Source organism: Pristiophorus japonicus, chromosome 32 (genome assembly GCF_044704955.1).
Source record: "Pristiophorus japonicus isolate sPriJap1 chromosome 32, sPriJap1.hap1, whole genome shotgun sequence".
In the NCBI taxonomy this organism is placed as follows: Eukaryota; Metazoa; Chordata; class Chondrichthyes; family Pristiophoridae; genus Pristiophorus; species Pristiophorus japonicus.
The window spans coordinates 9,103,692-9,118,094 of record NC_092008.1 but is presented as its reverse complement, the minus strand read 5'-3'; positions in this window follow the sequence as shown (position 1 = coordinate 9,118,094).

The window sequence follows — 14,403 nt, the reverse complement described above, 5'->3', positions numbered from 1 at the left end:
TCACTAACTTCAGGCTCTTTGTTTTCCTGACTCGGACTCAGACTTTCATTCTGATTCTCTCCTGGATTTCTTTCCAGTACATTGGATTTAGGATTTGCTACTGGTGTATCAAAACTATCTGATGAGTCAGAAATAATTGAATCATTCCCACCTTCAACTCCTTCCATGTCTGTAGGTAAAATCTGATCAATATGAACAAACCTAACCTGTCCATTATCAAACATCTTTACCAAATAAGTGCGAGGACCACATATCTTCACCACTCTTCCTGGTAACCACTTTAACCATTTATGGTGATGGATCTTCACTCTCACCTTCTGGTTTAATTTCACACTTCTCTCTTTTACTCGACCTCTATCCTAATTCTCTTTCTGTCTTAATTGTGTCTCTTCTACGGACTGTGCCAAATTTGGCTTTAAGAACGAGAATCTGGTTCGTGGCTGTCGTTTGAGAAACAACTCTGCTGGTGTTCTACCAGTAGTTGTATGAGGAGTATTTCGATATGTAATCAAAAAATTAGCCAATTTGTGATCCAATGACAACGTGTCGTTTCCTTGGATTTGGATCTAACATTTGTTTTATGAGGGCACGTTTTACAATTTGTAAAGTGCGCTCTGCTGCACCATTCGAAGCAGGATGGTATGGTGGACCCTTGGTGTGTTTTACACCATTTTTGCTCGTGAATTCTGCAAATTCTTCTGAATGAAATTGTGGTCCATTATCCGAAACAATTTCTTCAGGGAGGCCAAATGAAGAAAATAATTTTTGTAAAATGTCCAATGTTTTATTTGTTGTTATTTTCCACATTGGGTACACCTCAACCCACTTCGAATGGCTATCAATCACAATGAACAATTGTTGTCCTTCTAACTCAGCAAAATCAATATGTAGCCTTTGCCACACCCTGGGAGGCCATTTCCATGGCTGTAATGGTACTGGTGGTGGTTGCTTGCTTACCGATTGAAATGTCGTACACTGACTCATGATGTACTCTATATCTTTATCAAGACCTGGCCACCATAAATAACTGCATGCAAAACTCTTGGTCAAGCACATTCCCAGATGCTGGTCATGGAGGTCTCCTAATAATTTGGACCTGAATTTATTTGGTATAACCACTCTTGCACCCCACATGATACAATCTTTATCGACTGATAATTCATTCCTACGAATGAAGAATGGATGTGTATCTTTGTCTGTTACCTGGTTTGGCCATCCATTTGCAATATACTCATACACCTTTGACATCACTGGGTCACATTTGGTTGCTCTACCAATCTCTTCAGCTGTTCATCAATGTATGAAAAATAAAACACTTCTTCCCTATCGGGTGTAACTTGTGATGGTGAAGGCAATCTAGACATAGCATGGTCCAGAACTTAAAGAAGGGTAACTTGAAGGTATGAGGCGTAAATTGGCTAGGATAGATTGGTGAATGATACTTAAGGGGTTGACAGTGGATGGGCAATGGCAGACATTTAGAGACCGCATGGATGAACTACAACAATTGTACATCCCTGTCTGGCGTAAAAATAAAAAAGGGAAGGTGGCTCAACCGTGGCTATCAAGGGAAATCAGGGATAGTATTAAAGCCAAGGAAGTGGCATACAAATTGGCCAGAAATAGCAGCGAACCCAGGGACTGGGGGAAATTTGGAACTCAGCAGAGGAGGACAAAGGGTTTGATTAGGGCAGGGAAAATAGAGTATGAGAGGAAGCTTGCAGGGAACATTAAGACGGACTGCAAAAGCTTCTATAGATATGTAAAGAGAAAAAGGTTAGTAAAGACAAACATAGGCCCCCTGCAGTCAGAATCAGGGGAAGTCATAACGGGGAACAAAGAAATGGCAGACCAATTGAACAAGTACTTTGGTTCGGTATTCACTAAGGAGGACACAAACAACCTTCCGGATATAAAAGGGGTCAGAGGGTCCAGTAAGAAGGAAGAACTGAGGGAAATCCTTATTAGTCAGAAAATTGTGTTGGGGAAATTGATGGGATTGAAGGCCGATAAATCCTCAGGGCCTGATGGACTGTATCCCAGAGTACTTAAGGAGGTGGCCTTAGAAATAGCGGATACATTGACAGTCATTTTCCAACATTCCATAGACTCTGGATCAGTTCCTATGGAGTGGAGGGTAGCCAATGTAACCCCACTTTTTAAAAAAGGAGGGAGAGAAAACAGGGAATTATAGACAGGTCAGCCTGACATCGGTAGTGGGTAAAATGATGGAATCAATTATTAAGGATATCATAGCAGCGCATTTGGAAAGAGGTGACATGATAGGTCCAAGTCAGCATGGATTTGTGAAAGGGAGATCATGCTTGACAAATCTTCTGGAATTTTTTGAAGATGTTTCCAGTAGAGTGGACAAGGGAGAACCAGTTAATGTGGTGTATTTGGACTTTCAGAAGGCCTTCGACAAGGTCCAACACAAGAGATTAATGTGCAAAGTTAAAGCACATGGGATTGGGGGTAGTGTGCTGACGTGGATTGAGACCTGGTTGTCAGACAGGAAGCAAAGAGTAGGAGTAAATGGGTACTTTTCAGAATGGCAGGCAGTGACTCGTGGGGCACCGCAAGGTTCTGTGCTGGGGCCCCAGCTGTTTACGTTGTACATTAATGATTTAGACGAGGGGATTAAATGTAGTATCTCCAAATTTGCGGGTGACACTAAGTTGGGTGGCAGTGTGAGCTGCGAGGAGGATGCTATGAGGCTGCAGAGTGACTTGGATAGGTTAGGTGAGTGGGCAAATGCATGGCAGATGAAGTATAATGTGGATAAATGTGAGGTTATCCACTTTGGTGGTAAAAACAGAGACAGACTATTATCTGAATGGAGACAGATTAGGAAAAGGGGAGGTGCAACGAGACCTTGGTGTCATGGTACATCAGTCATTGAAGGTTGGCATGCAGGTACAGCAGGCGGTTAAGAAAGCAAATGGCATGTTAGCCTTCATAGCGAGGGGATTTAAGTACAGGGGCAGGGAGGTGTTACTACAGTTGTACAGGGCCTTGGTGAGGCCACACCTGGAGTATTGTGTACAGTTTTGGTCTCCTAACTTGAGGAAGGACATTCTTGCTATTGAGGGAGTGCAGCGAAGGTTCACCAGACTGATTCCCGGAATGGCGGGACTGACATATCAAGAAAGACTGGATCAACTGGGCTTGTATTCACTGGAGTTCAGAAGAATGAGAGGGGATCTCATAGAAACGTTTAAAATTCTGACGGGTTTAGACAGGTTAGATGCAGGAAGAATGTTCCCAATGTTGGGGAAGTCCAGAACCAGGGGTCACAGTCTAAGGATAAGGGGTAAGTCATTTAGGACCGAGATGAGGAGAAACTTCTTCACCCAGAGAGTGGTGAACCTGTGGAATTCTCTACCACAGAAAGTTGTTGAGGCCAATTCACTAAATATATTCAAAAAGGAGTTAGATGTAATCCTTACTACTAGGGGGATCAAGGGGTATGGCGAGAAAGCAGGAATGGGGTACTGAAGTTGCATGTTCAGCCATGAACTCATTGAATGGCGGTGCAGGCTCGAAGGGCCAAATGGCCTACTCCTGCACCTATTTTCTATGTTTCTATGTTTTTATCAGCATTAATGTGATTAGCTGATTGTCTGTATTCAATATCATATGTATATGCTGACAAAATCAAAGCCCATCTCTGTATTCGGGCTGCAGCTAATGTTGGAACTGGGGACTTTGGATGGAGGATTGCTGTTTGGGGCTTATGGTCCGTAATGATGGTAAACTTACGATCATACAAGTATTTGTGAAACTTCTTGACCCCAAAAATTAATGCCAAAGCTTCCCTTTCAATTTGCGCATAATTACTCTCACTGGCACTGAGAATGTGTGAAGCAAAAGCAATTGGTCTCTCCTCCCCACTACTTAATACATGAGAGATTACAGCCCCAACTCCATATGGAGAGGCATCACATGCTAGCTTAATCTCCTTAGATATGTCATAGTGAACTAACATGGTGCTCTCTACCAATTTGCTTTTACACTCCTTGAATGCTGTATCGCATTCTTCTGACCACTTCCAATGGACCTGTTTTTTCAAAAGTTCATTCAGTGGATGTAATACTGTAGCCAAATTTGGTAGGAATGAGAATCTGTATCACTGTAGCCACCAACTTTATATGTATTATCCGTACTAATTTCAAATGTATTAACTCTTTCTAAAATGGCCGCTCATGGTTATTGCTGATTCTTTAGATCTCACTGTAGGGGAAAACAATGAGTGACTTGTCTTTGTTAAACAACCTTGAGGGACCGTCTGATCATGGGAATGTAGCAACAGATGTAGGAATAGTCAGAGAAGCAAAACTATGCATGCCTTCCTTGTCTGCAAAACAAGGATAAGCTGGAGATGACTTAATCTTCTCTCATGATTAGGGACATTGCTTAATTAACTGTGTAAATGACTAATTTAGCTTGTATCTATGCCACGGTAGCTGATGTGATAGGACAATGAAAAGGGGTTGTACCATTCACGAACCGTATAAATGTATTGATTTTGTAATGATCTTTGCTTGCTCTGATAGATTCGACAGACTCATGAAGTCGGTGTCCCTTTATCAGAGCAAGACCTCATCGATGAAGTCTGAACTAAACTTTAAAGTGTTCGAATCAGTGTATTCGCTTAAACAGATTGAGGGAAAAGAATCCGTCTCAACATTAACTTCCCATAATAGTTCAAAAGACCCAAGAATGAACGAAGTTCAGTGACATTCCTGGGAGTGGGTGCATTTCTAATTGCATCCAATTTTTCCATGGTTGGATGTAAACCATCTTTGTCTACTCTGTACCCGAAGTACTCCACTGAGTTTTTAAATAACTCACACTTACGAGCAGACACTCGTACTCTGTGCTTCTCTAGCCGTTTGAGGACTTCATTCAATATGTTATTATGAATTTGCCTATTTGATGCTGAAATGAGTATGTCATCCAAATAACATACTACCCCTTCAATACCTTGCAAAATCTGGTTCATCACCCCTTGGAATATGGCAGGGGTGGAAGACACTCCAAACGGTAGCCTATTAAATTGATGTAGGCCTAGATGAGTATTTATAGTCAAACATGACTTGGACTCCTCATCTAGTTCAAGCTGTAAGTAGGCATTCGTAAGATCCAGTTTTGAGAAGATCTGACCACCTGTCAGTGTTGTGAACAAATCTTCTATATTCGGCAATGTATTGGGGACATTACTTTCTAGATCCTGGTTTACGGTTACTTTATAATCACCACACAATCTTACCTTATTATCGGACTTAGGTACAACAACAATGGGTGTAGCCCAATTACATCGACCTATCTTACAAATAATGTTCTCAGTCTCTAGTCTTTTGAGTTCTTGCTCAACTTTCTCCTTGAGTGCATATGGTATGGAATGTGGCTTATAGTAAACCAATCTAGTGTCCTTCTGTACCCTGATACTCGCCTTGAAGCCTTGGATCGGACTGCCCATTTCGCAGAACACCTTCGGATATTTCTTGATGACCTCATCCGTCGATGAAAATCTCGCTTCCACACAGAAATTCTTACACAGCTTCAGTGAGCTCAACCAATTTCTTCCTAGTAAGGCAGGCTTGTCTCCTTTCAATACTATTAGAGGAAAGTTCTGAAATTGATCTTTATATTTCACCGGTACGGTGATACGACCTACTACAGGAATTTTCTCTCCCGAGTAGCCTCGCAGCTCTATTTTGGATTTCTCCAGTTGAAAATCATGCAATTTGTCGAGGTACAGTGACTCCAGTAATACACTCACGGATGCACCCGTGTCAATTTCCATTGGTATCTTGAATCCCGCAACATCTATGTGGATTTTGATGCTTTCTGAATTGCTGTCTGTTAACCTCGTGCTCCTGATGACGTGTAACTCTAACATCTCCTCGTCCTGTTGTTGTTCTTCCATGCTATGTAGTCTCTTGGGATTTCTACTCATAGCTTTGAATGCTGGACTCATAGCTTAAAAGCTGGTTTACCCTTCAGTCGGCATGCCTTCGCAAGATGCCCAGTCTTTCTGCAGAAGAAACACTCTGCCTTCACGTATGGACAACTTTGAGCAATGTGTTGTCCCAGGCACCTATAGCACGACTTCGACGCTCTGTGAGAATTTCCAGTTTCTGAGACTTTGGGCCCCCACCATCTTTTACTTTGAACCTGCAGGTGATTTACCTCGGTTGACTGACAACCGTAATTATTATTTAATTCTCGGGAATATTGTTCGGCCATGCCCATCGACCTCGCTGTCTGACAAGCAATCTCAAAAGTCAAGTCATCCGTCGTCAATAACTTCCTTCTGATCGCATCATTTTTCGCCCCACAAACAAAACGATCCCGTAATGCTCGGTTTTGAAAGTTTCCAAAATTACAGTGCATCAATAGCTTTTTTAATGCTACGATGTAATCACTGATACTTTCATCAGCCTTTTGATTCCGAATCCCGAAATGATCGCTTTCAGCAATTTCTAACGGTTTGGGGTTATAGTGCTGCTCCAGCTTCGTTAAAATCTCTTTAAGCGTTGTGTCCTTTGGCTAGTCAGGCACAAGCAGATTTACAAGGGTTTCGTATAATGCCGGACCTGCCTCCGATAAGAAGATCGCTTTCTTAGGTTCCAACACAGCCCGGTTCTGGACTGCATTGTCTGGAACTTCGATTATGCTATTTGCAATGAAATACATATTTAGCCGATCCACATACACTTCAAAATGTTCCTGGTCGTGTCTATCTTCCACCAAATGTCCGATTACACCTGCCATTTTAATCTCTAGCTGTTCACACCGCGTGCTGTATTTTACCTTGGATTTTGTAGCTTTTTCCAAAGACAGAAACTTCCAAAGTCTCTCTGTTGGCTGGCTGAATCCTTCACCAATAAAATTTAAGCTTTAAATCATCCGAAAAATTCCATCTCAATCGCCAAATGTGATATATTCACAGTGCATAGCACACACAGCTTCCAACATGGCAGGCAGCTCTCTCGGAAGCCTCCGGAAATCTGCCTGGTTCTGTTTATTATTAACCCTGCACTTGCAGTACACAAAACGTCCACATCCACAGTGTGGAGCTACAAACATTACAAGCTTACAGACATTACAGCGGTGAAGAAGGCAAATGGTACGTTGGCCTTCATAGCTAGGGGATTTGAGTATAGGAGCAGGGAGGTCTTACTGCAGTTGTACAGGGCCTTAGTGAGTCCTCACCTGGAATAGTGTGTGCAGTTTTGGTCTCCTAATCTGAGGAAGGACATTCTTGCTGTTGAAGGAGTGCAGCGAAGGTTCACCAGACTGATTCCAGGAATGGCAGGACTGACATATGAGGAAAGACTGGATCGACTAGGCCTGTATTCACTGGAGTTTAGAAGGATGAGAGGGGATCTCATAGAAACATATAAAATTCTGATGGGATTGGGCAGGTTAGATGCAGGAAGAATGTTCCCGATGTTGGGGAAGTCCAGAACCAAGGATCACAGTCTAAGGATAAGTGGTAAGCCATTTAGGACCGAGATGAGGAGAAACTTCTTCACTCAGAGAATTGTGAACCTGTGGAGTTCTCTACCACAGAAAGTTGTTGAGGCCAGTTCGTTAGATATATTCAAAAGGGAGTTAGATGTGGCCCTTACGGCTAAAGGGATCAAGGGGTATGGAGAGAAAGCAGGAAAGGGGTACTGAGGGAATGATCAGCCATGATCATATTGAATGGTGGTGCAGGCTCGAAGGGCCGAATGGCCTACTCCTGCACCTATTTTCTATGTTTCTATGTTTCTATCCAATTACCTGCTTGAAAGTCACTATTGAATCTGCTCCCACCGCCCTTTCAGGCAGCGCGTTCCTGATCAAAACAACTCGCTATGTAAACACATTCTCCCCATCTCCCCCTTTGGTTCTATCGACGATTATCGTCAATCTGTGTCCCTTTGGTTACCCACCTGTCCCCGGGGACGGTTTCTCCCGATCTATCTATCAAAAGTAGTCAGTGACACAGGGTGCTGGGGGAGAGGGGTTACTGAGTGACAGTGTGAGGGAGCTGGATTAACATCAGTAGAGATACAGTCAGTAACACAGGGCGCTGGGGGAGAGGGATTACTGAGTGACAGTGTGAGGGAGCTGGATTAACATCAGTAGAGATACAGTCAGTAACACAGGGCGCTGGGGGAGAGGGGTTACTGAGTGACAGTGTGAGGGAGCTGGATTAACATCAGTACAGATACAGTCAGTAACACAGGGTGCTGGGGGAGAGGGGTTACTGAGTGACTGTGTGAGGGAGCTGGATTAACATCAGTACAGATACAGTCAGTGACACAGGGTGCTGGGGAGAGGGGTTACTGAGTGACAGTGTGAGGGAGCTGGATTAACATCAGTAGAGATACAGTCAGTAACACAGGGCGCTGGGGGAAAGGGGTTACTGAGTGACAGTGTGAGGGAGCTGGATTAACATCATTAGAGATACAGTCAGTAACACAGGGTGCTGGGGGAGAGGGGTTACTGAGTGACAGTGTGAGTGAGCTGGATTAACATCAGTACAGATACAGTCAGTTGCCACAGGACTCTGGGGGAGAGGGGTTACTGAGTGACAGTGTGAGGGAGCTGGATTAACATCAGTAGAGATACAGTCAGTAACACAGGGTGCTGGGGGAGAGGGGTTACTGAGTGACAGTGTGAGGGAGCTGGATTAACATCAGTACAGATACAGTCAGTAACACAGGGCGCTGGGGGAGAGGGGTTACTGAGTGACAGTGTGAGGGAGCTTGATTAACATCAGTAGAGTCACAGTCAGTAACACAGGGTGCTGGGGGAGAGGGGTTACTGAGTGACAATGTGAGGGAGCTGGATTAACATCAGTACAGATACAGTCAGTAACACAGGGCGCTGGGGGAGAGGGGTTACTGAGTGACAGTGTGAGGGAGCAGGGTTAACATCAGTAGAGATACAGTCAGTAACACAGGGTGCTGGGGGAGAGGGGTTACTGAGTGACAGTGTGAGGGAGCTGGATTAACATCAGTACAGATACAGTCAGTAACACAGGGTGCTGGGGGAGAGAGGTTACTGAGTGACAGTGTGAGGGAGCTGGATTAACATCAGTACAGATACAGTCAGTAACACAGGGTGCTGGGGGAGAGGGGTTACTGAGTGACAGTGTGAGGGAGCTGGATTAACATCAGTAGAGATACAGTCAGTGACACAGGGCGCTGGGGGAGAGAGGTTACTGAGCACAACACTGGAGGATAAACCACAAATCACAATTCTTAAACCCTGTCCTTCGCAAGAATCAACATGTTTGCCGTCACGTACAGCCGAAGATAGTTTGAGGTACCTTTAGAGGAGGAGTGTGTGTCAGGGTTCAATCTGTCATTGGGTCCAATCCACTTCCCGGTTGGACATTCCCCCGTCACTAACGTTTATCCGGCAACTGTCACTCTAACCGTACCTGAATGTCAGTGACGTCATAAAGGGCGGCTCCTTGTGACATCACAAGAGGCGGAACCAGCAGCTTTTAAAGGGCCGCAGCGTTCCTCCGAATGGTTCCTCAATGGAATTGTCAGCCGTGGCGCAGTGTTTAGCACTCAGTCGCTCGCTCGCCTCCCAGTCAGAAGGTCGTGGGTACAAGTCCCCCGACCCGAGACTTGAGCACAAAATTCTAGGCTGGCACTCCTAGTGCAGTACTGAGGGAGTGCCGCACTGTCGGAGGGGCGGTACTGAGGGAGCGACGCACTGTCGGAGGGGCGGTACTGAGGGAGCGACGCACTGTCGGAGGGGCGGTACTGAGGGAGCGCCGCTTTATCGGAGGGGCGGTACTGAGGGAGCGCCGCATTGTCGGAGCGGGTTACTGAGGGAGTGCCGCATTGTCGGAGGGGGGGTACTGAGGGAGCGCCGCACTGTCGGAGGGGCAGTACTGAGGGAGCCCCGCACTGTCGGAGGGGCAGTACTGAGGGAGCCCCGCACTGTCGGAGGGGCAGTACTGAGGGAGTGCCGCACTGTCGGAGGGGCAGTACTGAGGGAGCCCCGCACTGTCGGAGGGGCAGTACTGAGGGAGCCCCGCACTGTCGGAGGGGCAGTACTGAGGGAGCGCCGCACTGTCAGAGGGGCAGTACTGAGGGAGCGCCGCACTGTCGGAGGGGCGGTACTGAGGGAGCGCGCACTGTCGGAGGGGCAGTACTGAGGGAGCCCCGCACTGTCGGAGGGGCAGTACTGAGGGAGCCCCGCACTGTCGGAGGGGCAGTACTGAGGGAGTGCCGCACTGTCGGAGGGGCAGTACTGAGGGAGCCCCGCACTGTCGGAGGGGCAGTACTGAGGGAGCCCCGCACTGTCGGAGGGGCAGTACTGAGGGAGCGCCGCACTGTCAGAGGGGCAGTACTGAGGGAGCGCCGCACTGTCGGAGGGGCGGTACTGAGGGAGCGCGCACTGTCGGAGGGGCGGTACTGAGGGAGCGCCGCACTGTCGGAGGGGCGGTACTGAGGGAGCGCCGCACTGTCGGAGGGGCGGTACTGAGGGAGCCCCGCACTGTCGGAGGGGCAGTACTGAGGGAGTGCCGCACTTTAAACCCATCGAAGCACACTCCAATCCTATGTCCATTTGATCCGTCCACTGTGAACTTAAAGTCCTGTTTGCCTCTGAAATGGCTTCCTGCATGCACTTTGAATTCAATGTCCTGTCTGCCTGTGAGACGATTTCCTGTATGCCCCAGATGCCTGTGTTGCTACTTAACCCGTTTTTCCTCGACCTATTATTACTTAACCCTCCCTCCCTCTTATTTTATTCACCCCCAAATAAAACTTGTGCTGCTATGTTCACGCTTTCCGAAGTTTACTTCTCAATTGCTTAATTAATGAATGAACAAACGAACTTATTAATTCCTTAACTTATCAGCACCCTTTTTAAATTCCAGACATGCATCTTACGGCCTCACGTCTCTCCAGACCGTGGGCCTTAGGTCTGACTCCTCACAGATACGGGATTAGAATTGCTATCTCCACTTGCTCCCTTGGGGAACTGCAACCTCTGTCCTTGCAATCACTCCCTAATGTCAAATACTCCAGCCATACCTTATTACATTATATTTATTTCTTCACTAATCAATTAATTCAGTGAAAAGTGGATCAATGAATTATTCATTCCGTGTTAGGGTTAGGGGCTGGCATAGGATGTACCACTTGCATTATTCCTACAGTTAGGGTTACCAAGGACCCCGTTCTACTTTTAAGGGTATGGTTTTTTTTGGGGGGTGGAGGGGGGGGAGGCCTGGGATCCGATGTACCTACCCGGATTGTAAAGGGGGTTTAGAGCCAGAATTTAACCATATCTGTGCCCATAACATTAATGATTTTCTGAAAGAGGCAAAAACCAGACGTCCTTTCTTGACCTTATGGGGAAGAGACGCTGGGAAAATTCCTCTCCGACCCCTATCATCGGCGATCAATTTTGCTTCAGAAAATCCCCTTTTTCCCCCAAATAATTCCCTCAAACCCCCATTGTCCCCATTGGGGATCCAACCGGAGTTTGGATTGTAATCGTGCACTACTCCCCTCCCCACCCCCCCCCCTTTTTTTGGCATGTATCTGTCCGTGTGTACTGAGTCCACGTACCTGTGTCTTTTTAATTTCATTTTTATTTTGCTCTTTTTGCTGCTGCTCCTCCTCCTCACCGGACCTATAAACAATTGGATTAAATCATTGAACCCCTCCCCACTGAGTTCCCCCAGCCCACCCACTCGCCCGCCCTCCAACCTTCCCCCCGCCCCTTTTTAAAAAAAAAAACATCATTCCATCCTGCCTCTTAACTTAACGTGCCCCCCTCCCTTCCTCCCCCCCTAGGCTCCACTGTGTCCCTACCTAACATGACCTTCACTTTAATGGAGGGATGATGGTTGTTCAGAACGTGGATGAAATCCCCCAATTCTGCCCGCGAGTGTATCCAAACCCTCCCATATATCGTCCTAAGTATCGATAACAACACAGTGGAAGTAGTCGGCACTTCCGAGAAACCGTCCTCTCCCACCCCGCCATGTAGGTGTTAGCATGGGCCGGAACAAATTTCTTTCCCATAGCCGTCCACTTAACCTGCAGATGATATTCATCGTTTAACCCAAAATCGCTCTTTGTTAAGCCCAGATATAGGAGTTGTAAAATTTCCTTCTCTGGTCTACTTGGGTCTCGATACCTTTCAAAAACATTTTGGACCGCTTGCATTCCCCTCTCCATTTCCATATTCGTGTACAGGCTTGTCCGTCGTAAATAAAATACTCTCCGCTGGAATCAAGAGTTCCCTGACCAGATTGACCAAATGAAATGTGTCCTTGATGTAACGTGGGTGTTTCTGAGCCAAAGGGTTAAGGAACCAATCTATACATTCTGCCACCCTATATGACTCCCTGTCACAATCTGATACAATGGGTCGGCCTGGCAGAATGCTTCCCGGCACCGTCCATGTCTCCGGGGGTTTATGGATCTTGGGGAGCACGTAGAATCTCCTCAGTGCACACCCCCTTACTTCCACACCCAAATAATTTAATTGATCGTCTGATATGTCCCTATTCCTGTAGTTTTGTCAATATCTCAAATATTTCATCCTGTGTGTGCTCAAAGATTGGTTGATCCAACCTAGTGTAGTGTTCCCTATGAGATTAATGCAATAGTTAGGAAAGACATTAGCTTGGATGATGTGGAATCTATATGGGTAGAGCTGCAGAACACTAAAGGGCAAAAATCGTTAGTGGGAGTTGTGTACAGACCTCCAAACAGTAGTAGTGATGTTGGGGAGGGCATCAAACAGGAAATTAGGAGTGCATGCAATAAAGGTGCAGCAGTTATAATGGGTGACTTTAATATGCACATAGATTGGGCTAGCCAAACTGGAAGCAATACGGTGGAGGAGGATTTCCTGGAATGCATAAGGGATGGTTTTCTAGACCAATATGTCGAGGAACCAACTAGGGGGGAGGCCATCTTAGACTGGGTGTTGTGTAATGAGAGAGGATTAATTAGCAATCTCATTGTGCGAGGCCCCTTGGGGAAGAGTGACCATAATATGGTGGAATTCTGCATTAGGATGGAGAATGAAACAGTTAATTCAGAGACCATGGTCCAGAACTTAAAGAAGGGTAACTTTGAAGGTATGAGGCATGAATTGGCTAAGATAGATTGGCTAATGATACTTAAGGGGTTGACTGTGGATGGGCAATGGCAGACATTTAGAGAACGCATGGATGAATTACAACAATTGTACATTCCTGTCTGGCGTAAAAATAAAAAAGGGAAGGTGGCTCAACCGTGGCTATCTAGGGAAATCAGGGATAGTATTAAAGCCAAGGAAGTGGCATACAAATTGGCCAGAAATAGCAGCGAACCTGGGGACTGGGAGAAATTTAGAACTCAGCAGAGGAGGACAAAGGGTTTGATTAGGGTAGGGAAAATGGAGTACGAGAAGAAGCTTGCAGGGAACATTAAGGCGGATTGCAAAAGTTTCTATAGGTATGTAAAGAGAAAGAGGTTAGTAAAGACAAACGTAGGTCCCCTGCAGTCAGAATCAGGGGAAGTCATAACGGGGAACAAAGAAATGGCAGACCAATTGAACAAGTACTTTGGTTCAGTATTCACTAAGGAGGACACAAACAACCTTCCGGATATAAAAATGGTCAGAGGGTCTATTAAGGAGGAGGAACTGAGGGAAATCTTTATTAGTCGGGAAATTGTGTTGGGGAAATTGATGGGATTGAAGGCCGATAAATCCCCAGGGCCTGATGGACTGCATCCCAGAGTACTTAAGGAGGTGGCCTTGGAAATAGCGGATGCATTGACAGTCATTTTCCAACATTCCATTGACTCTGGATCAGTTCCTATCGAGTGGAGGGTAGCCAATGTAACCCCACTTTTTAAAAAAGGAGGGAGAGAGAAAGCAGGGAATTATAGACCGGTCAGCCTGACCTCAGTAGTGGGTAAAATGATGGAATCAATTATTAAGGATGTCATAGCAGCGCATTTGGAAAATGGTGACATGATAGGTCCAAGTCAGCATGGATTTGTAAAAGGGAGATCATGCTTGACAAATCTTCTGGAATTTTTTGAGGATGTTTCCAATAAAGTGGACAAAGGAGTACCAGTTGATGTGGTATATTTGGACTTTCAGAAGGCTTTCGACAAGGTCCCACACAGGAGATTAATGTGCAAAGTTAAAGCACATGGGATTGGGGGTAGTGTGCTGACGTGGATTGAGAACTGGTTGTCAGACAGGAAGCAAAGAGTAGGAGTAAATGGGTACTTTTCGGAATGGCAGGCAGTGACTAGTGGGGTACCGCAAGGTTCTGTGCTGGGGCCCCAGCTGTTTACATTATACATTAATGATTTAGACGAAGGGATTAAATGTAGTATCTCCAAATTTGCGGATGACACT